The sequence below is a fragment of the Mytilus edulis genome, chromosome 13 (genome assembly GCF_963676685.1).
Source record: "Mytilus edulis chromosome 13, xbMytEdul2.2, whole genome shotgun sequence".
Lineage (NCBI taxonomy): Eukaryota > Metazoa > Mollusca > Bivalvia > Mytilida > Mytilidae > Mytilus > Mytilus edulis.
The window spans coordinates 72261810-72285661 of NC_092356.1; the positions used below are offsets into that span (position 1 = coordinate 72261810).

Here is a 23852-nt window from a genome sequence, read left to right on the forward strand (position 1 = left end):
CCTGTTTTTTAGCCCCGACCCTAACTTTTTTATTGGATCTTTCAAAAAAAAAACAAACAATAATAATTATCAACCGACCCTGTTTTTGACACAGGCTTCTGATAAATGACATAATATTTTTTTTCTCTTGCTTCCTCTTGCATAGAAAGCCAGTAAAACATTTTATTAATGTCAAAAGGTATTCCAAATAGATTAAAATCCAAGAAATTTCACCCTATCCTATAAGTATTTGCTATATAAATAAGAAAGTTATTAGTGTTATTTGTCTTTTAGAGATTGTAACAACGTATACTGTACTACGGTACAGTATGGTACAGTATGCTTTTAGCTTTTTACAACAGACTTCAAGTAAATATTTTTTTCGGAAGCACTCTTGAAAGTCCTCATTCGGAACTTGACAGCATCATGTTTATGAAGCGGCCATATAATCACTGATACTGCGGTTGGAACCCAGATAAAGCAGAGAGTCGTACATTTGTTTATGGTAAAGCTATCATATTCTGAGGATTGCAATTTATAATTATTATATAGAAATTCAAAATATAAAGGAGATCAGGGTCAAAAGTTTTAGTCTTCTTCTTCTTCTTCTTTTGGTTTCTAGCGATCCTTCAATTATTGAAGATTATTCGCCGGGCGTCGACTATAAAATTTATAATTTACACTAATTTAGCAACAAAAAAATCAAAAATAACAAAATCAAAAAATCAACATAACGTATGTACATTTGAAAAAATAAGTTGTGATAAAACTATATACATTTGATAACAGAATAGTTAGGGATAGAATATGGGGACTAGAGCAGATTCTGAGATCATACTCTTGAATCCCTCTACCGTACTGCATGATACTATTTGTTGTGGCAGATGATTCCAATTTATAACTGTTCGTGGATAAAATGAATATTTATAACTGTCTTTAGATGTTTGTATTTGCCTAAATGAGTGTGGATTGCTATGTCTGGTTCTATTGTCAAGTGGGATCAAAAGATTATGTAGTCACCTAGACATTTACATCAACATTTCATATAGAAACACATTTTTTTCAAAAATATCTGGAATGACATGGTTGTATTTTTACAAATAAGGTGTTGAAAGACACAGAATCGTGTAAAGAATTATTGTGTAATGCATTACCGTCTAGTCTACATGGTCTAGACCCCTCATTACGCGTTGCCGGGGACACATTGGAAATACCAGGCGTCCGCCGGTCAGGTCGTGTTCTGAGACTGAGGTTCCTGTTAGTGCTCTCACAGTCAGGCCTGTACAATTCTAACCACATTTGATATAGCTTATACTCTAGGTTAATATCAACAATATCCCTGACAAGTTCTAAAATCATGAATGGTGGGCAATCAAGTTTTAAAAAAAAAGAGTTATTTCCCTTGGAAATATTAAATTTATAGAAAATGGCCTTGCTAGCACTCTAACAGACCTGTACTACAGCTGTACAATTCTTCTCTGATTATTTTATAAAACTCATCATACTTAAGTTAATATTTGCAAAATCTTGGACCAGGTCCATAAAGGTGTCCAATCATCTTTTCTCAAAGAGTTATGCCTCTTGGAAATATTAAATTTATGGAAAATGGCCTCGTTAGAGCTCTCACAATTACAATTCTTGGCAGATTTTTATAGGATAGTATCAACATTATCGTGAACATGTTTTATAATGGTGGCCCATCACCTTTTTTAAAAGTTATCCCCTTGGAAATATTAGATTTATGGAAAATTGCCTTGTTACATGTAGCTCTATCACAGGTACAATTCTTGCCAGATTAGATAAATCTTATACTATAGGTTATAAACAACAATATGTCAGAATAGTTCTATAAGGCCCTAAAAATATATATGTCTGTTTAAGGTTACATGCTTTAAAAAAATAGGGAAGGTAGGTCGGTATTTTCATTTTATTTTTTTCCTTTTATTTTTTGTGACATGATTTTGAGTGTGCGGTTTCATCTGGTTGTGGGCAGAGTTGGTCATGGGCTGAGTTTACCCGTATTTTTAATGAATGTATTATTTTTTTTGTTATTGATTGAAAAAAATGTAGGCAAAATGGTTATTTCATCACACCACTAGCAAATTTCTTTAAACAGCTATCATATTCATGATTATGAACATTAGGATGTATCAGGCAACATTAAATTCACTTTTAACAAGAGTTCAGTTTATTTTTCACTTTATGATGGAAATAAAATGGCTTAGGTTTGGCACTTATAAAAGGGTTGGTCGGGTAACCGTAAACAGACAAATATTTTTGTTTTGCCTAATGGTGGCTGTTCCACTTTTTATGCCTCTGATGTAGCGGAGAGGCATTAAGTTTTATGTACACTATATATCTGTCTGTACATCAGTCCGTCCTTATGTCCCGTAGTTGGTTTCCATTCTCCAACTTAAGTTTGCCTCATCCAAATTTAATGGAACTAATACACAATGCTAATTACCACAAAACATAGATCAAGTTTGAATTTTAGTGGCATCACTTTAACCCTCTTACAGGGGTGTGGAAATGCTATGCCCGACTAGCCCGACTCGTACATTTGAATAACCGGACAAGTAATTATTTATGTCTTGGTTGCCCGTGGACAAGTAAAAAAATATACAAGACAAAGTTCAAATCCAACAATAACATAAAATTAATTTCAAAACATATAAAGATGTTTAATTTATTTAAAAGAAACCAATGACAATGTTCAGCAAGTAAAAACATTGATGTTCATGACGATAACTATTACACAATACCGGAAATAGATCGATTACCAAAATAAATTAAAATAAGTCTGCCAACCGGAGTCGTGTATATTTGTAACATTGCATTGGCTTTGTCCATTGACATGGGATCGTCGATTAGGTTTTATCCATCATTTTACCGGAATTTCCATTTCTTTAAGTTTGTATCAAGATTCAGATAGATAAATACTTAATAAAAAGGTGGGCAAGCAAGACAAAAAGAGACATGAGTCGAGTAAAAAACCTTAAATGCAAATGGAGGACACAGAGTATTAAAAAAAAACGGAAGCGAGAATTTCAGACATCGTGGATATCAAATTGCCCCTGGCTGTCTACGGAAATTCGGAAAATAAATTAAGTTTTTGTCTTATTTATAGAATGATAGATGCAGATCAACATTATTTGTTGTCAAAGTGGTAAATAGAAGGGACGCTTTAACTGCCCATCAAGACAACAATAAATAATCAAGAGAAAAACAAGTGTGTCAGTTGAGAGAAACACCACAAAATCAATATTTTATCTATTATTTAGTTTACATTTCTTCAATCACTGTAAAATTTAGTATTTGTACCTACTGGCTACAATTTTTATTCAAAAACTGCTGCAAAATTGTCCTTTTAGTGTCATTTCATTGGTTGGTTTGCTGTTAGATTTCTGTTCCATTGATGTTAACCCATTTCCTACTTTCCTATTTTTTTACACATACATGTACATGTATAAACAAATGGATTTCATTTGTTTGTGATGCACAAAAGTGCTAAGTAAGAATCATATATTAGCTAACAAGAAATACTTCAATATTTATTTGGATCATCAGGGCAAGTAAATTTTTTTCCGGACAAGTAAAATTTTAGGTTTCGTTGACTTGCCTGGGGACAAGTGGTCACAACAAATATTTCCACACCCCTGACTTGCCCGGTGACAAGTGGTCACAACAAATATTTCCACACCCCTGACTTGCCCGGTGACAAGTGGTCACAACAAATATTTCCACACCCCTGACTCTTACTACCAGAAGGACACACATGTCCATACCGACTGTGTCAGAGGGTCAATTATGTCCATATTTCAATTTATTCAATTTCGTCTCAGTGCTGTATCTTTCACATGAAAATGATGAAAGACTAAATATCAAACATGATTACATGTTTCATCAATGGGTCTCAAATGTAACAGTCTTTATGGAATGACATTATTGTAGAGTGGACATCTTACTTCATAGACGTTGAGCTGTTGTATTTTCTGGCACACGAAATGCAGCCTTCAAAAACAATGTTTAATCCCTCTAGAGATATGTTGGTTTTAAAATGGAAAAATTGCTAATTATTATAAAGCTTGGCTTTACCAAATAGTATGAAACTTATACTTAATACTCTAGTTTAAAAACACATATCATGTTTAAATTTTGGTTGTTTCACTTTAACTGTTCTAGAGTTATGCCCCTTTAAAAATGGAAAAACGGCTGATTTTTTCATTTCCATTCTCTTACTTAAGTTTGCCTCATCCAAATGTTATAAAACTTGTACACAATGTTTAATATTACAAAATATAATCAATTTTTAATTTTTGCTGGCGTCACCTTGCCTGTTCTAGAGTTAAGCTCCTTTACAAATGGAAGAAATGCTAAAAAGAAATTTTCTGAAACTTTAACACAATGTTTATTACCATGAAATACATATCAGCTTTGAATTTTGGTGGTGTCACCTTGACCGTTCTAGATTTAAGCTCCTTTGGAAAAATTGCTGAATTTTTTGTTTCCATTCTCTTACTTTAGTTTGCCTTAAACAAATTTTCTGAAACTTAAACACAATACTTTTTACCACAAAATTCAGATCAGGTACTAATTTGGGTAGTGTCACTTTCACTGTTCTTCATGCAGTTGTTTTTGTTTATAGCTTTATATGATATGCAAGCATCGTACCATGGATACATTTCACATTTATGTTAAAAAGTGTTATGTCTCTTAGAAGTATCAAATTTATGGAAAATGGCCTTGTTTGCCCTCTCACAGGTATGAATTTGACATCAGACATGGTTTACAATGTATGCTACTATAAGTTCTGAATTTGGACACTCCAAAATTAGGAGATCTATGTGCGGTGGTGTGATTACAAATGAGACAATTCTCCAACACAGACTAAATGACAGAGAAGTTAACAATTATATCTGCCATGTCAGTTAACTGCTAGTAGTATGTAATTGTTATTTATGTATTATTGTCATTTTATTTATTTTCTTTGGTAACATGCATCTTCTGACATCAAACTCGGACTTTTAATGTGCATATTGTTATGCATTTACTTTTCTACATTGGCTAGAGGTATAGGGGAAGGGTTGAGATCTCATAAACATGTTTAACCCCTCCACATGTTTGCACCTGTCCTAAGACAGGAGCCTCTAGCCTTTGTTAGTCTTGTATGATATATTAATTTTAGTTTCTTGTGTACACTTTGGAGAGAAGTATGTCGTTAAGGGGCCAGCTGAAAGATGTCTCCAGGTGCGTGAATTTCTAGCTGCAATGAAGACCTGTTGGTGACCTTCTACTGTTGTCTGTTCTATGGTCAGGTTGTTGTCTCTAAGACACATTCTCCATTTCCATTCTCATTTTTGGGATACGATTTCTTTTAAGCAATCTGTAGACTTTTACTATTGGCTCTGAGCCATGCCCTCACGTTAACCGTTTTATTCTAAACACTAAGGAACATCACAGAATCTTATGATCGTCTTGCTTTAAAAGGTAAAAACAAACAAAGTGATTGAACTTAAACAACTTTCCTATAATGTTCTTTTCATAATTTTCATGTTTGATAATTCCCTTTACATATATATGCGTGTTTTTAACAACACAGAAAATCAAAATTAAGCAGTATTTATTAATATAACTACATCACGCGTTTTCACACGCTTTTTGACATGTCATGACATGATTTCCTATTGTCAGAGGTTGGCAAGTATGTTTATATTTAGTGTTTTTATAAATTTAGAAACACGTCAGAGGGAATTCCCCAGTTTTGATTAAAATGCCAGTGTTCTCTGAATTCCGATAAATCTATTTCTGTCATATAAGAACTGAAGTGGAGTTTTTCTTATATGTTACCGTTGTAAAACTGAGGTTTAAGATTGTACTTCCATAAAGAAATAGAGAACCATCTAGGTCGTTTAATAAACATTTAATATACGTTCTTGCTCCAAGGTTTCACTTTGTTTTGGTAATTATGCGCATGCATGCGTATAGTTTTCTTTACTTCAAGGGGTATTAGATTAAATGGTTGCTCTGGGCTCCCCACTCAATTAATTAATTTATAACTCATTGGATCTTTTCTATGTATGTCTGTTATTGAGGGTTATTCTTGTTGCATAATTTGAAAACATTTGTATCATTTAAAATAAAATAAATGTATTCCACGTCGCCAAGTTGTTACTAGAACACCCCTTTAGGCGAAATGGAGTTTTCCATATTATCGTTTCGAGTTGTCTCCCTTCCGAAAGTAACCTCCGTGAATTCTGAATCAAACACAAACACGTCGAATATTAGCTCGTTCTGTCAATAAACGTCACATTATATTAAAAACAATTGCAATTTAAACCAAGGAATGTGTATGGAGAGGAGTCATGATCACTGACCCAAAGATAATTAAATTTTTAAAGAGTTGGGATAAGGGTTCCTCCTAGAATTAACGTAAGAAACTACGGGTGATAAGATTCAAAGTGAAAATACCTTCTCTCACTCTGAGTCTCAGTGACTGGAAAGTAAACTTGGAATTGATAGTACAAAATAGAACACAATAGGCCTAAATTAGTTTTGGAAATAATATTATCCAGCTACATGTATACATGTGTCAATGAAACAATGGCAATCGTATCCCTCAGAGTAATCTGCTCTTTGAATATACATTGCCATAGCTTCCTGTACATGCTGTATGGCCTTCAACAATGAGTTAGACTTATACCGCATAGTAACTATGTACAAAACAATGAAATTATAAATGAAAAAACAGATATAACAGACATTGATCTAGGTTTATTTGGTCTTATGATATGATATATTTGAAATCCTACATGTGGCTTCCCATTATTTTTGGTTCTCATGTGATTATAAAAGAACAAGGAGGATTGTACCTGGGAATTTTAATGACATTGACATAAGTTTCTAGGAAAAAAATAGTCTAGTAGGGACATAAGTTAGTGACATCAGACTATGCTAGTAAATTCTGTAACCATGGACATTTTACTCAATAAGTTAACACAACCATGACTAGTCTTCTTATATTTGTCTGTCTGGACATATTTAACAAGACTAATTAATCTTTTAAATATGAAAGACACTGTAATGTACATATATCATGTTAATGCTAAATAATATTCAGAGGAATTACTGTGGATTCATTGGTGTTTTTAGTGGGTTCCAATTTTCATGGATAATGATTAAGGAAAATTTGCATGTTTGTGGATGTTTAATTGCATGGTTTGGCCAATGTGTGCTTAGTGATGATACAATTCTATAGAAATTTTTTACTTGCTGAATGTTTAATTTTTGTTGTTTACCTGTACATACGAAATCAATGAAAATTAGTATCCAAAGAATAATAATGAATCCACAGTACATGCAGTATATTGAAACAGAGACATAAATTTTACATTAATCTTGTATTTATAGGTACCATGCATGATGCTACAGATGTATTTAGATATGAATCACATTCATTGAAAAACTCCACTTTACTTACGTAACAACCATTACTTGGAGGAAGAAGATATGACCAGCATAACCATGTGGCATTTGCTAGGATGTTGTCTGTTCTAGATGATGTGTGGATAAAAAAGCCAGCATCATTAGGAAATGTGATATTGCTCCTCTTAAAGAACATATTTAAGTATACAGTATAGCTTAACTAGAGATTCCATGTTTTTGTGTCTTCCACTACTATTGGAGAATTTTCAATGTGGGATATGATTATTTGAATTGCAAAACTTTTTATTTCCTAATTTCTGGTTTATTTTAAATGGTGGAAATTAATTAAACAGAATTTTATATTTTATTAGGAATGAACTAATTGAAAACTGTTTCTTGGTCTTTTCATATTTCTCTTATAAATATCTGCAAATTTTAAAAACATAATATGTGATAGTTTACTGAAAGTTTTATCTCCTTAGATGCTATGTCAGGGAGAATTTCGTTATTATATTCTTCAACTTTGTACTTCATTTAGCCCTTTAAAGTTTTTTATTTTGATCATCACTGATGAGTCCTATATATAGAGAGAAAAAATGCACCTCTGGTGTACAAAAAAATATAAACGTGATAAACCAGCTTTTATTTCTCAAACTTGATTTGTTGTAAAATTAAGCCATTTCTAGCTAACTTTGCATTGATTTATGTTTGTGATTACAGATTTTCTATAAAAAAATTATTTATTTCTACTAGGAAAGACCTATTTTTTTTAAACATTCACAACAATTAATATTCACCTTGTTCATGTTGTTATTCTACACTCAAAAGTTGCAAAAATTATTGCATGGTGCAAAAAATAGTTGGGTTACACATGTTACAACTTACAGTAATATTTATTAAATATATGTTTATTACAGAATTGGTAATAACAGTGAAATATTCCTAAAAGAAATTTATAAGGAAGAAATGTGCAAACCAACAAAGTACCTGACATTGGACCGTCAAGAGTTAAAGATGTGGTGTAAGTGAACCTTTTTGCAGTTATTATCCTCAATATTATTATATAGATAAAGATATTCAAAACTGTAAAAGGCAAAAATGTTCAGCAAAGTAGGATCCACAATTAGGTTTGATGACCAAAATTGTAAATTGACTTTTTCTGGAGGATTGCCTTTTCAAGACAATTTTTTACAATTTCAATTTGTTCATTTATTAAAAAAGAAGATGTGGTATGATTGCCAATAAGACAACTCTCCACAAGAGGCCTTATGACACAGAAGCTAACAACTATAGGTCACAGCACAGCCTTCAATAATGAGTAAAGCCTGGACCTCATAGTCTGCTATAAAAGACCCAGAAATGACAATTGTAGAACAATTCAAACAAGAAAACTAACAGCCTAATTTATGTACAAAAAATGAATGAAAACAAATATATTTGTAACGCTTAAACAAACCACAACCACTTAAATACAGGCTCATGACTTGGGACAGGCACATACATACGGAATTTGGAGGGGTTAAACATGTTGGCGGGATTCCAACTCTCCCCAAACCTAACAGTAGTAGTATAAAATACTTAGAACGAACAATATAGAAATCAGTTGAAAAAGACTAAACTCATCAGATGGATACAAATAAAAAAACAGAGTGGATCAATGTGGCTGAGTACTTGTATATCCCAACAACAAAAAGAAATAAAGATTCTGATCTGAGAGTACTCACAGTTACTGCGACCTATTTGCTTAGTTTCAGAAATCTTCTCCTTTGAACTTGCTGAATTAATTTCAGCCAAACTTCAACTGAATGAGTTTCAGAGTGTCTAGTATATATTTTGTATGTCATTTCCTTGTATGTCAAATAACTTATCCACAATGGCTAAAATGGAACATAATGGTTAAATGTATTTTTTTGTAGTAGATACAAATTGTGACTGCAGCAGACTGAATTTAGTGTCTAACTATTCTCCAAAAATCAGAGATGTACTGAATACTTAAAACTGTCAGAATTTTTTTTAATAGATTATGTAAATGTTATTATTTTTTTCAGTATCTGAAATTATGGGTTTATGAATTTGAACAGCTTTAAATATACCAGCAGTTCCAACAGCATGGTTCCTGCAATCCAAAAAAAGGGGTATACCTCTAATAGGTTTGCTAGGAAATTCATAAGATTTTTTGTTTAATGGTTTGTTCTTAATCATTATTGTCGTTGCAATTGCTTTGCTTTTCTTCTAGCATCTTAAGGAATGATTTTCCTTTTTCATTAACTTACATTTATTTTGAAGAGTGTACATGTATAAATCTCACATCTCTATATTTTTATAATCAACATTTTTTTTGTGGAACTTTGTATCAAAAACATCTGTTAGGTTTTGGTCTTAAATCTGATTATTGCATACTTCCTACTTAATTGAAGGGCCCAGAATAAAACCCAAAGATCTTATCTTATTTTGTTGTTGTCTTGTATAGTGGTGCAGCAAAACATAATGATCTATTTTATAACTTGCCTGTTGATGAAAAGTTTATATTTTTATTCAGAACTGAAGAACTACATGAGGAAGTTGCTAAAACCTGCTTTAATATTTTATGTATGAGAACAAATTTCTTATTTGTATATAGCTAAATCTTAGATATATATAGTTTTAAAATTATGTAAAATATTGTTTAATTAATTGTTTGATATTATCTCATAATTCTTAATAGAATGGCACTTGTTTATGTTTTATTAATTAAGCTAAATGTTATTTTACTGTTTTAGTTTTAATATATGAGAAACTTTAAAAGAAAAAACAAGATCACAAAAATATTCACCAATTTTATTGCAAAATATGATAATGGCTACTTAGATGGAAGCCTTGGTTGTATATATTGATGTTGGGATGTTTTAAGCGTTTTTAGGCGCATAATTGAATTCAGTCAATTCATGGCAATTGATTACTTAATTATCTAAAAAAAAATCACATTTTCTTTCAGTATGTTATCAGTTAGCTTTAATATAAATTATGGCAACTATTCATTGAACTATTAATCATGTTAATTCAGCAGTTAGTTTTGTTTATAATCAGATGTACATGAGTAGAGAAAGTGTTTAGATTCTGATTTCTGTGCTTTCAGATAGGAACAAACCAGCTAGTATAGGCCAAAAGAACAAAGTACAGAACAGCGTTGTAACCACAGATGGGATTCATTTAATTGTTAGTCTGTTAATTAATTGATAAATTAGATGTTTAATTCTAATATATAATTAGTTCATGGCAAATAAGAACGCTCTTCCAAAAAACTTGGTGTGTTATAGTTGGTGATGGAAATAGAAATTGTCTTTGAATAGTTAGTCCCTTCCTGTCCAAATCTTTTTTATTGGGTCGATCAGCTCGACAGATATTTTTGTCAACTTTTTTTAACTAGTTTATTGTGAATTATATTTTCTCACATTAATTAAGTTTGTTTTAAACTAGTTCATTGCATTAAAAGTTAATGTATTGTATATTGGTATCACGTTGTCGTTGTCCCAAGAGTGAAGACATTTGGTTTTCCCACAATTACTTTAGTATATAAAGTAAATATTTAAGAAATTTAAACACAAGGTTTATGAGACAAAAAAAGGATGGTTGGGATTGATTTTAGGAGTTTTGGACCTAACAATTTTAGGAATAAGGGGCCAAAAAGGGCCCAATTAAGCATTTTTCTTGGTTTTCGCACAATAACTTTAGTATAAGTAAATAGAAATCTATGAAACTTAAACAAAGGTTTAGGACCACAAAAGGAAGGTTAAGATTGATTTTGGAAATTTTGGTCCCAATAGTTTAGGAATTAGGGGCCAAAAGAGTCATTAACATAACTTAGTTTGATTTTAACAAAAATTGAATTCTTTAGGTTCTTTGATATGCCGAATTTAATTTTGTATTTAGATTTTTATTTTTTTTATCCCGTTTTCAAATTGGTCTACATTAAGGTCTAAAGGGTCTAAAATTAAACTTAGTTTGATTTTAACAAAAAATTATTTCTTGAGGTTCTTTGATATGCTAAATCTGAACATGTACTTAGATTTTTTATTATGGGCCCAGTTTTCAATTTGGTACAAATCAGGGTAGAAAATTCAACAAAAATTGAATATATTTGGTTCCTTGAATTTATAGTTTTGATATTTGGGCCCTGTTATCAAGTTGGTTCACATAGAAGTATATAGGGTCCCAATTTGAACTTTATTTGGTTTCATCAAGAATTGAATTCTTGTGGTTCTTTGATAAGCTGAATCTAACCATGTATTTAGATTTTGGATATTGGACCATAAAAAGTAAATGTCCAATTCAAAATTTTTAAGTTCTTATTAAACCACATTCATTCTGTGTCAACTATTTAATCACATTCCAAATTCAGAGTTGTATTTAATAGGCTTGATTGTTGTGTCCATACTTGCCCCAACTTTTCAGGGTTCGGTCTCTGGGGTTGCATAAATCTGCACCCTGCAGAGCATTTTCTTAGTATCAGTTTTTATGCATAGGTGAAGAATTTTGAAATGAGAATTTATATATTTGTTTTATATGCCCATTTATGGAAGGTATTGTGGTATGCACAGCCAATTTTGCATAGGTACTAATGTCTGTACCAAAAATCTGTAGTACTGGAAATATACTTTTCATACTCAGTACTATTTTGTTGCTCTAAAATTATTGTAATATTCAGGTTCCTGTATTTTACAGCACTTGATTTGTAATTGAATTTTTTTTTTTTTTTTTTTACTATATGACTTTAAATTGTTTGTTTTCTCATTGGTAAAATCATAGGAAACACTCTTTGATAAAACATATTCACTGTGAAAAAAGATGTATTAACTATTTATCAAGAAACAATCATTATCTATGTGTTTGTGTGTCACTGCAAAGTATTTGTATGGTTATTAATCAAGTCAAATATAGAGTTATCTCCCATATGAAAAACAGTTTTTCCATAATCACATAGAAAAATCAAAGTAATCATTGGAGTCAAAGTGAAAATGTATTAGTTCAAAAACTCAGTAGGTTAATCTCGAGCAATAGACCATGAGTTTACATGCAAACAATGTTCCCTGAATGAAAACAGGTCAAATAGATCCTTAATAAGGAGGCTAGAGGGTACCAAAATGATAGCAAAATTTTAAACATTTCTTTTTTTCATTACAAATTTTAATTATTACACTATAAGTTGTTTCCTTATGTTATTGTACAAAAATCAACCAATAAAACCGATTAGTTTTGGCCCAGATGACTATATGGTTATATCATTGAAAATTTCCAAATTATCTCCCTTGTTATTTATTTTTTTCAAATAAGCTGTACTTTAACAAATCAATTAACTAAACAACTGTTAAATTTAAGCAATTTCTGTAATATTTTATTTCGATATTACTCTTTTTTTTCTCCTATTATAAAAGTTCAACAGAAAAAAGTATCTGAACAAAAATGCAAGCTTCGTTCAAGGCAGATTGTGAGCTTAAATGAATGGTAACCCCATTTTTAGCTCACCTGGCCTAAAAGGCCATGTGAGCTTTTCTCATCACTTGGCGTCCGTCGTCGTCGTCGTCTGTCGTCGTTAACAGATTTTCAAACATCTTCTCCTCTGAAACTACTGAATGGATTTGAATGAAACTTAGCATGATTGTTCCTTAGTATATCCTGCACAAAGTGTGCGCTTCGATTTTTGATCCGTCAAAAAACATGGCCGCCGTTACTTAAAATAGAACATAGGGGTCAAATGCAGTTTTTGGCTTATATCTCAAAAACGAAAGCATATAGAGCAAATCTGACAGGGGTAAAAATGTTCATTAGGTCAATATCTATCACCTCTTAAATTTTCAGATGAATCAAACAACCCATTGTTGGGTTGCTGCCACTTAATTGGTAATTTAAAGGAAATTTTGCAGTTTTTGGTCATTATCTTGAATATTATTATAGATACAATTAAGCTGTTAATAGCAAAAATGTTAAGCAAAGTAAGATCTACAAGTAAGTCAATTTGACCAAAATTGTCAGTTAACCTCTTAAGGAGTTATTGCCCTTTAAAGACTTTTTTCACAATTTGTTCATCATGTTGACTTACTTTAAAAAATCTTCTCCTTTGAAACTGCTGTATCAATTTCAGCCAAACTTAGGCTAAATGAGTTTCAGGGTTTCAGAATATCTAGTATAAATTTTATATTTCATTTCCTTGTATGTCAAGAAACAGAACTGGTGTACAGGCAAATTTGACAGAAAAAAAGTGATATCAGATGCTGAAAGGGAAGCATTGACTGGTTTTGCCACGTCTGCTATATGGACAAGTGGCCAATGACATATTTAGTTATAAAGGTGGCAAAATATATTATTGTTATAGCTGAGAACTTAGTCTAGTATAAAAACAGGATGTATGATTACTAATGAGACCACTCTCCACAAGAGACCAAATGACACTAAAATTACAACTGTAGGTCACTGTATGGCCTTCAACAATGAGCCAATCCCATACCGCACAATCGGCTATAAAAGTCCACGAAATGACAATGTTAAAAAAATCAAAACAATAAAACTAGTCTAGAACTATTTACTATGATTATTTGTGACAGACTCAACCGTTAAAATTCCATTGACTTTCTGTTTAGACAGTAACACAATTAAGTGTACTAGTTCGTTGTTGGCTTAAGCAAGAACGTATATATGTTAGTTGTACATCATTGGCTTAAGATAGACTTACAATGGGAAGTACATGTGATACCTATATCTGTGAAAACTAACAATGCACAATTGGGTACTTTTAATTCGAAAGTTCGTTTTTCTGTTCATTTTTAAACTTAAGTATTTTATAACAGTGAGTATTGCACTACTTTCACGTGAATGAAAAATGTTGAAATTTTCCAGTTTGAAAGCATAACCTGTTCATAACAAGTAAGTAGTTAGACTTTGAACATCTTAAAGTTTTTTTTTCACATAACTATTGGTTGTAGTTGTAACTTGTATATATATGTGGTATTATTATTGACTGAGGGTGTAATATGTATAAGAATTCAGAGGCGGATTTAGGGGGACAGGGGGCCCGGTCCCCCCTTTTTGGGAAAACATTTGGTTGCTAAAATAGGGAATCAATGAAGCGTAACTGGAGTGGGGCCCCTCTTAGGCAGTCAGTGGGCCCCCACTTGTGAAAATTTCTTGATTCGGTCCGCCACTGGGATTATACATGTATTTTCTATTCAAGATGGAGTGGTACTTACTGAGTAATTTTACTGGTACATATGCTTTGTAGAATTTATAATGGTTTTGTCCATCTTTTTAATAAAGCAATCATTATTTATTATATCAAACGGTTTTGTTTGTTGGCAACCTCAAATAGCTAAAGCTCCAAACAGCATATTCACTGTTACAGTCTTTAAGAGAGAAAAATAAAAACAAAATTGACTCGATAGCATTACGTCATCTAAAATTTAAAGAAATAAGTAAAAAGCTGCATCGGTCATGATCACGACTAACCTCTCCAAACAGTTTTTCGTTTTACCTGCGTTGCAATCGTTTTAGTTCGTTTGCAATCGTTTGCAATCATAAATAGCTTGATTTATTACGTCCAGTGGCAAATATGTCATTCATGTCCAGGACGTGAAACCATTCACGATGACTACAATTAATAGGTAGGATATGTAATCGCAAGCATACTCCGTCCTGGTGTACAACAACCTATTAAGGACCAGTGGCAAATATTTCATTCATGTTCAGGACGAGAACACATTAACAATGAAAACATTAGGTAGGATATGTAACCGCTAGACTCTGTCCTGTGTGTCCAACAGCATATTTAGGTCCAGTGGCAAATATTTCATCCATGTACAGGACGAGGACGAGGACAAATTAGCAGTGCGGGATACGATAGGTTGTTCACAGGACTATGTCAACCTGTCCAAATAACTAGATGAAAAAAAATATTTTCACGGCTTCTACGCTTCTACTAGACGAAATCCTTATGAACTTGGTCTGCAGCTTGGTAATGTTGTAACCAGTAAATAAGTACACCCGCCGTGAATATTTGTTAGCACTGTATTCGTATCACAATGTTTCAAAGATATTTTGTTTATTAACTATGCTGATATATTAACTGTCTAGATAATATATATATTTCATAAGAAAAAGCACTGTGTTAGCCTGTCACCCAATCGTTTATATATATATATATATAGACCACACGAGTGCAGTGCAGGCGATTTGGTGTCACGATATCTCAGTAGCATGGGTTCGAATCCCCGGTGAGGGAAGAACAAAAAATTTGCGAAAGCAAATTTACACATTTACCATTGTTGGGTGATTGTTTTGACGAGTTGTATATACGCATTGTACACAGCCATGTATCACCATCATTGCTGGTGATCCAATGAATACATCTGTTGTAGAGTTGTCACTGACTCAGACGTACTTATATTACATATTTTATAATAGGAAATAGTCTCCTGTATCCCTCCAATACAATGATTTCGATTAAAAAAAAATGAATAATACATTCTAGGAGAAAAAAAAGCTTTATTTAAAGCACCGTGTCTGTCTGTATTTCCGTTTGAACGGTACTTTTTCAATACAAAAGAATCATGTTTCAATGATTTGGAAAAATATATATGCATGTATATAGCTATGCGACACCTGCATCACGTTTGTTTCAATCATTTTAAACATGTAATTTGCAGTTACTTGTATGACTCGTAGGTAATCTATATTTACTTATCGGTCCTTTAATAGTACTTTCGTCTGTACTATTATTTTTGTCTGTTTGTCTGTTTTTCTTTTGATTTTAGCATGCATGGCGATGTCAGTTTATTTTTAATTTTTGTCTGTTTGTCTTTTAATTTTAGCCGTGGCGATGTCAGTTTATTTTTAATCTATGAGTTTGACGAGGTTCTTTGACTCTCCCTCTTTCGTACCTCTTTCATACTATACATGTAAAACAAGTATGCATACTGATATCATAAAAGAACCAGACTCAATGCATACAGACTGTATATAATAACCATATACAATACTTACAGACTGTGTATATATCGGAACCATACACAATAAAATACTTATCGACTGTATATAATAACCATATATAATACTTACAGACTGTTACTAAAAAACACAGACAATACTTACAGACTATAACTAAGAACCAAATACAATACTTACAGACTTACTAAGAACCAAATACAATACTTACAGACTTACTAAGAACCAAATACAATACTTACAGACTTACTAAGAACCAAATACAATGCTTACAGACTTACTAAGAACCAAATACAATACTTACAGACTTACTAAGAACCAAATACAATGCTTACAGACTTACTAAGAACCAAATACAATACTTACAGACTGTTACTAAGAACCAAATACAATACTTACAGACTAATACTAAGAACCCCAGAAAATACTTACAGACTATATCTAAGAACCACAGACAATACTTACAGCACGTATCTAAGAACCACAGACAATACTTACAGACTATATCTAAGAACCATAGGCAATACTTACAAACTGTATCTAAGAACCATAAACAATACTTACAGACTGTATCTAAGACGCACAGACAATACTTACAGCACGTATCTAAGAACCACAGACAATACTTACAGACTGTATCTAAGAACCACAGACAATACTTACGGCATGTATTTAAGAACCACAGACAACACTTACGGACTGTATCTAAGAACCACAGTAAATACTTACGGCATGTATCTAAGAACCACAGACAATACTTACGGACTGTATCTAAGAACCATAGACAATACTTACATCCTGTATCTAAGAACCACAGACAACACTTACAGACTGTATCTAAGAACCACAGACAATACTTACAGACTGTATCTAAGAACCAGCCAATACTTACATACTGTATCTAAGAACCACAGACACTACTTACAGACTTTAACTATGAACCACAGGCAATACTTACGGCATGTATCTAAGAACCACAGACAATACTTACAGACTGTATCTAAAAACCACAGGCAATACTCACGGCATGTATCAAAGAACCACAGACAATACGTACAGACTGTATCTAAGACCCACAATCAATACTTATGGCATGTATCTAAGAACCACAGGCAATACTTAAGGCATGTATCTAAGAACCACAGACAATACTTACATAGTGTATCTAAGAACCAGACAATACGTACAGACTGTATCTAAGAACCATAGACAATACTTACATCCTGTATCTAAGAACCACAGACAACACTTACGGACTGTATCTAAGAACCTCAGACAATACTTACAGACTGTATCTAAGAACCAGACAATACTTACATACTGTATATAAGAACCACAGACACTACTTACAGACTTTAACTATGAACCACAGGCAATACTTACGGCATGTATCTAAGAACCACAGACAATACTTACAGACTGTATCTAAGAACCACAGGCAATAATTATGGAATGTATCTAAGAACCACAGGCAATACTTACGGCATGTATCTAAAAATCACAGACAATACTTACAGACTGTATCTAAGAACCAGCCAATACTTACATACTGTATCTAAGAACCACAGACACTACTTACAGACTTTAACTATGAACCACAGGCAATACTTACGGCATGTATCTAAGAACCACAGACAATACTTACAGACTGTATCTAAAAACCACAGGCAATACTCACGGCATGTATCTAAGAACCACAGACAATACGTACAGACTGTATCTAAGACCCACAATCAATACTTATGGCATGTATCTAAGAACCACAGGCAATACTTAAGGCATGTATCTAAGAACCACAGACAATACTTACATAGTGTATCTAAGAACCAGACAATACGTACAGACTGTATCTAAGAACCATAGACAATACTTACATCCTGTATCTAAGAACCACAGACAACACTTACGGACTGTATCTAAGAACCTCAGACAATACTTACAGACTGTATCTAAGAACCAGACAATACTTACATACTGTATATAAGAACCACAGACACTACTTACAGACTTTAACTATGAACCACAGGCAATACTTACGGCATGTATCTAAGAACCACAGACAATACTTACAGACTGTATCTAAGAACCACAGGCAATAATTATGGAATGTATCTAAGAACCACAGGCAATACTTACGGCATGTATCTAAAAATCACAGACAATACTTACAGACTGTATCTAAGAACCATATACAATACTTACATACTGTATCTAAGAACCACAGACACTACTTACAGACTTAATCTAAGAACCACAGGCAATACTTACAGACTATGTAAGAACCACAGACAATACTTTAAATACAGACTTTATCTAAGAACCTCAGGCAATACTTACATACTGTATCTAAGAACCACAGACAATACTTTAAATACAGACTTTATCTAAGAACCTCAGGCAATACTTACATACTGTATCTAAGAACCACAGACACTACTTACATACTTTATCTAAGAACCACAGGCAATACTTACAGACTATGTAAGAAACACAGACAATACTTACAGACTTTATCTAAGAACCAAAAACAATACTTGCAGACTGTATCTAAGAACCACAGGCAATTCTTACAGCATGTATCTAAGAACCACAGACAATACTTTCGGTATGCATCTAAGAACCACAGACAATACTTAGCACAATATTTTAGGCTTGGCGATGTCGGTTTCTTTTCAATCAATGAGTTTGACTCTTCCCTTGGTATCTTTCGTCCCTCTTTCATACTATACATGTAAAACAAGTTTACATGCAGACTGCATAAAAGAACCAGACTCAATGTATACAGACTGTATATAATAACCATATACAATACTTACAGACTGTTACTTAGAACCACATTCAATACTTACAAACTGTATCTGAGAACCAGACAATACTTAGACTGTATCTAAGAACCAAATACAATAATTACAGACTGTTACTAAGAACCAAATACAATAATTACAGACTGTTACTAAGAACCACAGACAATACTTACAGACTGTATCTAAGAACCACAGACAATACTTAAAGACTGTAGCTAAGAACCATAGGCAATACTTACAGACTGTATCTAAGAACCACAGACAATACTTACAGACTGTAGCTAAGAACCATAGGCAATACTTAGACTGTATCTAAGAACCACAGACAATACTTACAGACTGTATCTAAGAACCACAGACAATACTTACATACTGTATCTAAGAAACATAGACAATACTTAAAGACTGTAGCTAAGAACCATAGGCAATACTTACAGACTGTAGCTAAGAACCATAGGCAATACTTAGACTGTATCTAAGAACCACAGACAATACTTACAGACTGTATCTAAGAACCACAGACAATACTTACAGACTGTAGCTTAGAACCATAGGCAATACTTAGACTGTATCTAAGAACCACAGACAATACTTACATACTGTATCTAAGAACCACAGACAATATACTACTTACAAATTTAATATCATAACCTCAGACAATTATGCATACTATGGTTTGTTATGGGTAAATTATATTAATTTCAATGTGCATTTGTATTGTGTACATTTTCGTACATATTTCATCAACTATTTATTTAAGAGTTGTTTTGTGTACATGCCTCACATCGTTCATAAACTATATTTAACTAAATTAAGGCTAAGGTCTTTATTTACCTGCCTGTATAGTTACAGTATAAGTACACTTCATAGGCAAACAAACCATATTTGACTTCTAAAAACACACACAAACTGAAAGGTCTCGCCTGCTTTACAGACCAATTACTTAGGAGTCTGGTAAATTTAGGTTTGATAAACTGTTATCTATACTTGATCAGCCTTCAGAAAACAAGTAATAAAGGTGAGGTTGATGTAACACCATTTAAAACTGGATCAGCCTTCACTGAAAAAGAAATATTGGTGGAGTTTATATGATATATTTAGAATACATTGGTGGATAAACAGCTATGGTTTTCAAAACAATGGGAGGGGGGAGCCAAGTTGCTGAATAAGTTAGTAAATTATTTACTATTTCAACATTTCAATTAAAAGCCTGTCAACATTCAGATTGTGAGTTTGCAATAGTATGTGGCAGCATGGCCAACTGTATTAAATTCCAATTTTAATTGACTAGAATTGATATTTTCCTGTTGAACTATTTCTCTGGGGCAACTCAAAATATTTTTCTTAAATTTTCAGGGTAGTTATAATGGTTTTTGAGATATTAGCCATAAAGTGCAGGTTTGGTAAAACAGATTTCTTGTGCCTTCATAAAGCGTTATTGATACTGGCACAAAAGTTGACGGAACATCATCTTAAAAACTTTAAAAAGACATTGAAACATTAATTGTGACTCTTATGTTAATCAATACAAAAATGTTAACCTTTATCATACAGAAATAATTTCCATCTTTATAGGCACAAATATTTGTTCCTTTTTAAGTGGAAATATTTTCCGCCTCTTTAGGTTGAATATTTTCAAGTGCTATATTTCCCTGTTACAGAACAGATTTTTTCCTTCCAAGATAGGTCATTGTAGGTGGATAAATTTGCATATTTTGGCTCTATTCCTACTTGAATATGTCTGGAACCCATGTAAGAAAGTTTTTAGGCATAAAGGGGGACCTCAAACGGATTCCCTGTAAAAAAAAAAACCCACCTGGAATCCATCAAAAATCCACATGGATTTTTTTATTTAGGGACTACATTGTAATAAGAGGAGATTTTGAAGGAAAAGTTTACCGGTAACGAAGAATAATACATGTAATGTAAAACTAGGGGACAAACAATAGTGGAATTTATATATGTGCTCTTACTTTTTGCAATTTCATACTTTTCATACCATTAAAACTATTAATCCCGCTGCAAATGTTTGCACCTGTCCTAAGTCAGAAATCTGATGTACAGTAGTTGTCGTTTGTTTATGTAATTTACATGTGTTTCTAATGTTTCTCCTTTTTCATATAGATTAGACCGTTGGTATTCCCGTTTCGTTGGTTTTACACTAGTAATTTTGGGGCCCTTTATGGCTTGTTGTTTGGTGTGAGCCAAGGCTCCATGTTGAAGGCCGTTCATTGACTTATAATGGTTTACTTTTAAAAAAATTGTTATTTGGATGGAGAGTTGTCTCATTGGCACTCACACCACATCTTCCTATATTTTTTTCCCCTGAAATATTGCAAAAATGACATATTCTGACTGAATTGAATCTCAAAAACACATTTTGCCTTGAAACATTTGTGAAATAGGGATATAAGACTGTTAGTTTTCCCCGTTTCAATGGTTTTACACTAGTAAAATGGGGGCTCTTTATAGCTTGTTGTTCGGTGTGAGGCAAGGCTCCGTGTTGAAGTCCGTACATTGAACTATAATTGTTTACTTTTATAAATGGTTATTTGGATGGAGAAATGTCTCTTTGGCACTCACACCACATCTTCCTATTTCTATATATCCTGATATTATACCCTGATGCAGAGCAACTATACTCAGTGTTCTGAATTTTTATCCTTATTTAATATATTTGACTATAAAAACTAAAAAGAAAACATAATTGTTTCTAACTTTAACATGTTTAATGCCAAATTAGATTTTTTACCCAATTTAACATTCCATTGAACATGGAAAATGATAGTGGGAGTGGGGCATCCATGTACTTTGGACACATTCTTGATATCATTCAATGGGTCCACAGTATATTCTATCATGATGCTGTGCGATTTGGATTTTAAATTATTTTTTGCTAAAATCCCAGTAGATCATATGATCCATAAACTTCATTTAACCCCGCGTTCTATAATTTATAACAGCGGCAGCCAGGTTTGTTGATGGATTAAAACTTGGCAATATTTTTTTTTTCTGTTTTTGTTTTCAGCTTTAAAGGAGTAAGTTCAGTAAGGGTCATATTTGGCCCCAATTATAAAGTTCATAGTTACAAGACAATAAATGTTTTACAAAACTTTGAATTTTTCGAAAAAAATAAGGATTTTCTTATTCCAGGCATAGATTACCTTAGTAGTATTTGGCTCAACTTTTTGGAATTTTGGATCCTCAATGCTCTTCAACTTTGTACTAGTTTGGCTGTTTAAATATTTTGATATGAGCGTCACTGATGAGTCTTATGTAGACGAAACGCGCGTCTGGCGTACTAAATTATAATCCTGGTACCTTTGATAACTATTAACACCACTGGGTCGATGCCACTGCTGGTGGACGTTTCGTCCCCGAGGGTATCACCAGCCCAGTAGTCAACACTTCGGTGTTGACATGAATATCAATTATGTGGTCATTTTTATAAATTTCCTGTTTACAAAACTTTGAATTTTTCGAAAAAAATAAGGATTTTCTTATTCCAGGCATAGATTACCTTAGTAGTATTTGGCTCAACTTTTTGGAATTTTGGATCCTCAATGCTCTTCAACTTTGTACTAGTTTGGCTGTTTAAATATTTTGATATGAGCGTCACTGATGAGTCTTATGTAGACGAAACGCGCGTCTGGCGTACTAAATTATAATCCTGGTACCTTTGATAACTATTAAGTTGCCTTAAAGACAAGTTGTAAAGTTAAACAGAACTATTTTTGTCAAAGTTTAATTCTAACACGTTGAATTTTACATCCAAAAAAGGTCAAGATAAGGGATTTTGGTGAAATTTGACAAAATCAGCTAGATTATCCAACCAAATAAAGGACCAAGAAACATAGAGCGCAGGCGTCAACAAGCTTATGATTCAAATAAGACATGTGAAATGTCTTCACAAACATTATTTTAAAAGATCTTTGTTGTCGACGTATGCGCTCTATGTTTCCTGTCCAACAATCTATGGAAATTTACCAATTTTCATTGATTTTTTCGTGAAAATCAATACGAGTACAACTTGTGACGTCATAATGAAACGCAGAAACGTAAAATTTTCAACAAAATGGTTTATATCCTAGCTAGTCAATATGTTAGCTATAATTTATCGTGATATTGGTTGATAAATCCGAATTTGAAATTTACGCTATAAAAGGGGGCCATTTTAGGATCTTGTCGAACATACTCCTTTAGTTTAATTAAAAGTAGGGTATGGAAATTATACACAATACTTATTACAACAAAGCACAGATCAAGTTAAAAATTGGATGGCTTCACTTTAACCTTTCAGGAGTTGTGCCCCTGTTTTTAACATAAATTTCTGATCTTTTAGTTTCTGCTTTCTAACTATAGTTTGTCTCCTCCAAATTTCATGAAACTCCATACACTATGCTGAATATATAACCAGAAACACAGATTAAGTTTGACATTGGTTGGTTTCACTCAAACTGTTCTTGAGTTATGCCCCTTTATAAATTTAAATGGAAAACTGTATAAAAATCGCTCATACAGTTGCTCGGTAATAATTTATTGAAAAGTATTGATTTTAGTTGAAATGATAGGACAACTTTTTCATGGGAACTCACTTTTGTCCAACGACTTTTGTATTTGGACCAGTATAGGTTGGTCCCTTCCGTAAAACATCCAGTATGCCTTCTGGTCCAGTCA

General features: G+C 32.7%; 1 long non-coding RNA gene across 1 annotated transcript; it reads left to right on the plus strand.

The window, feature by feature from the left end:
• Nucleotides 1-307: 307 nt before the first annotated feature.
• LOC139501708 (uncharacterized) lies at nucleotides 308-11814 on the plus strand. The gene is made up of 5 exons (XR_011658635.1): nucleotides 308-484; nucleotides 7387-7603; nucleotides 8319-8422; nucleotides 9450-9587; nucleotides 10517-11814. It is a non-coding gene; the product is annotated as an uncharacterized lncRNA (long non-coding RNA).
• Nucleotides 11815-23852: the final 12038 nt, after the last annotated feature.